The sequence below is a fragment of the Lissotriton vulgaris genome, chromosome 5 (assembly GCF_964263255.1).
Source record: "Lissotriton vulgaris chromosome 5, aLisVul1.2, whole genome shotgun sequence".
NCBI lineage: Eukaryota > Metazoa > Chordata > Amphibia > Caudata > Salamandridae > Lissotriton > Lissotriton vulgaris.
Window position 1 is genome coordinate 1,116,748,335 of NC_141693.1, and position 3,921 is coordinate 1,116,752,255.

Here is a 3,921-nt window from a genome sequence, read left to right on the forward strand (position 1 = left end):
CTACATCGGGCCCATGGTACTTTCGTAATTAAAGTATGCTGAGTGATGGTATGCGAAAGAAAGTTGCAGAATAATGGGTGTTTACCCTCCCCCGGTAAGTACATTGGTGGCACGGCGGCCCACATCTCCAGCAACATACTCATATTTTTTCATCACCTATTTGAAAAATGCACCGGTCTCTCTCATTGATGGCCAGCACCGACATACACTTTTGGACACACCTCCCGCCACAAGTTCTAGAATTGTGAACTTTAGAGCTGGGGAGCTACATTCGAATCTCGGCATCAGCTCAACATTCTGTGATTCCAGGCAAATTGCTTTGTCTCCCCGTGCCTACCACAAATGAATTTGTTCTTCTGTAATGTAAATTGTGTTCATGCTATGTTGTCGAGTTTGCGCTATATAATATTGCAAGGAAAAATAAAGTAGGGAAACTCGAGTTCACACACTCCTGAACGCGCACTCTTAAGTCCATCAGCAGTGCACTGTGAATCGGAGCGTTTTACAGGCCTGTCACAGATAAGAAATGCTATCAAAACGAAATCCTACAAAACAATATACTACTGACCGGCAGCAATTCATACCCGGACAACATCGGGACGGGCTGCTAGTGGGGAATTTTGCACATTCAGTCATTCTAGTGTTTCAAATACTCTAAGAAATGTATATCATTGCCATGGTTTCATGAAGTGATTGTGCAATAATCAATATTATACTGAACTCAGTATATATCAAGTGTTCCTAAAATGAGTGTGGAAGAAAGTCCACACACACTGTCAAAATGGACAATAAAAACTACATTTGAGTAGCCAACAAATATGGAAAAGGCACGTGCATTAAGTTAAGAGCGATTCGCAAAACCAAAAAAAAGTCACAAAACTAGAGCAAGACTAGTGTTCCAATTCAAAACACCAATTTGCTTTCAAAATAATTGCGACTAGGGAAAATAAGTGGAATAAATGTGAAGTATATGGCACAGATTTAGTCCTTGTGAAGGTCAGATGACAAATACTTTACACTACCCTTTTACTTGAAACCTTAATCCTTTCATTCTACACCAGGTTACCCCCAAAGATTGTCTTTTTTTGCATGTTCCCCAGGCCAGCTCCTTAACTGAGCTGTTGTTGTGAGAAGAGAAAAAATGTATAAAGTATCAAATCTTGAAACTGCAAAAAACGCAATGAAAACAACATGTACCCATATGCTTTTTTTCCTATCACAAAAACATCACAATCCATGGCTTATTAACTGGCCCATTTCGTCATCCACTGCAGGAGCTATAACATACAAGCGCTACTGTGTCTCTGCAATCTGGGAAATAATATAAATCTAGGACAGCATTTTGGCGGGAAGGGAAAAAGTGTCTGCGAGGGAAGAAAACATGTCTGTTAAGAGTAGCAATGTTAATAAGGTACAAGAAAACACCCGCATAGCCTGATTAATTTCTTGAATACATTCACAGGGCCATATAACTGAGTTAGATTTAGGTTGACATTTATTTCATTAACCATCTGTTGGCAATAAAAAAAATATTACATTGGGAAAGCAATGCATATATAGCTGTGTTTTTCCTCAATCATACAGTAAAATCAGGAGCAAATATGTAAAATTATACATATTTGACCATGATCAATCACAAATATGCTCTAGTCATACACACTACAGTACTTAGACCAAAGTTCATTCAATAATAAGGCATTAGTTCATGGATACGCTGGGTGTATGTTCTGGTGTGATGTGCCAGACGACAGCAAGGCACAGAGGGTGTCTTCTACACTTTGACGGTGACCCACAAGCAGCCAATTAAAGTTCCATAAATCCACGTCTTCACGTAAAGTTTCCGCCCAGATTCTGTCAGCAGCATGGTAGTGGTCAGGCCTCCCAGGAATAGTAACAATGGAAAGGTCTTTTTTAGACTCAGCTTTGAATGGACGCATTTCTGAGGGAAGCGGCTTCTTCTTTCCGGATCCTCCGACTCATAGAACTGAGCCAGTAACTTATCCTTGATCTCAAACCGTTCGTGAAGCCATCTTCGCATAAATACTTGTTCTCCTGGAATCTCTTTCCGTTCTATACGCTCTATAAGTATATGAATCTTTGGGCATTCCTTTCACAGAAATTCTGTCATGGAAGGTGCTTCTTTTCTATTCCCTTTTGAGTCCAGCGTGCCCTCATACGCTACCGTGACATCGTAGACTGCATCCAAATATTCCTGCATTGCATCAATGGCAACACGAGGAGCTTTTATGCGGGGTGTCAACGCATGCTTCAGGACGGCAAGCCCTTCCTTCTTAGCAAATACTTGACTATAAGAAATTACTTTTGGTAGCTTGGGATTGTAACGAGCTCCTTCTGGAAAAATCACAAGATACATCGGAACCTTTGCCTCTACCTGTCCTAACAACTTCCTTCTCATCGCTTTTTCATCAAAATAAGCACTCCACTTTACATAGATTCCTCCGTGCTGGGAAAAATACCACACATACAAGGACAGAAATTTTAATCCATCCTTCAAGACGTATCGTACATAGCCAAGGGAATTCTGTCTAATTGCCAACATATCCGCAATAATCCAGTCAACTGTGCTCTGGTGGTTTGACAAATAGACCAATTTTCTTTGAGTTTTGGCAGATCTCCATAAATTACAACCTGCACACCGGTGTAGTTCTCGAAGAAGAAGAGCACCATGCTTTGGTACAGGGTGTAGAGACGGTCATCCACTTGGTGGTATATGCGGGCGGGCAGCATGCAAGAAAGAACGCGCCAGACCCACCAAGCCAGCAAGTATGTGGGCCCCGAGCCCATCATCACGGCAGTGGGGAGTAGGTAGCGCAAGTAATAGGTGTGCAACACCAGGGAAAGCAGCATGTATATAAAAAAAATTAAATGTACTGTAATTGTTTTTATTCTAATACTGATTTTTATATACAAAAATTTACTTACATGCTTGAATATGTGTTTTTGACGCTGGGGTGTTTCTGTTGGTGCTTGGCTTTAGTGTTTCTTTTTATTTCCTGCAGAAAAAAAGATAATTTTAATAAATGTGTTTAACAGCATTTTCTGTATTCTGTGGTTTGTGTGGTAGGTGGGCATTTTGGGTTGGGATTTTTAGGTGTTTTAAAAGTTTCATTTAGATTTATACTTACTTTTTGGAAAGGTCGTATTTTGATGATGTTTGTAGTTAGTTGAGTGTTTTTGGAAGCTTCTGTAGAGGAAATATAATTAAAAAAATATGTGTTAAATATTTAATTTTTTATTCAGTTGTAACTTCAACTAGATATTTTGATAACTTTGTGAAGTTGAAATAATGTAATGTAATGGACATTTCTACCGCGCTGCTTCCACTCCAAGGAGTATCTTGGCGCTTACACAACTCAGATGGGGAGTTGGAGAAGGAAAAGGATGTCCTGATCTCTGCACACACATTACACCAGAGTCCTGCACACGGCGTCAGGCAGAGAGAAAATCCAGGTTTTCAATGCCTTCCTGAAGGAAGCTTCTTGAGAAAAAGACCGCAGGGAGAGGGGAAGTTTATTCCAGGCCTTAGTTCCCAGTACAAAGATGGATTTGCCACCCTTAGTGGTCAGTTTGAAATGGGGTGTAGTGAGTAGGTTCTGGCTTGCGGATCTCAAGCAACGCGCTGGATAGTATCTTTTAAACCCCTTTCGTAGGTAGGTTGGGCCACGTTGGTGGAATGCCCTGAAAGTAATTAGGAGAAGTTTGAATAGGATTCTCTTCCCTATTGGCAGCCAGTGTAAAGTGTTTAAGGCTGCTGAGGCTGACGATCTACGGGGCAAACGCAGTACAAGGCGGGCTGCCGCATTTTGGACCATCTGCAATTTGTGGAGAACGATTTTATTTGCTCCAACATAAAGTCCATTTCAATAGTCCAGCCTAGAATTAATTAAGGCTACTGCGACT

The 3,921-nt window shown here is 40.8% G+C and overlaps 1 pseudogene; it reads right to left on the bottom strand.

Annotated features, from left to right (window-relative positions):
• Positions 1-1,771: 1,771 nt before the first annotated feature.
• Positions 1,772-2,868, bottom strand: LOC147712065 (1-acyl-sn-glycerol-3-phosphate acyltransferase epsilon pseudogene; annotated as a pseudogene).
• Between the last annotated feature and the right edge of the window lie 1,053 nt (positions 2,869-3,921).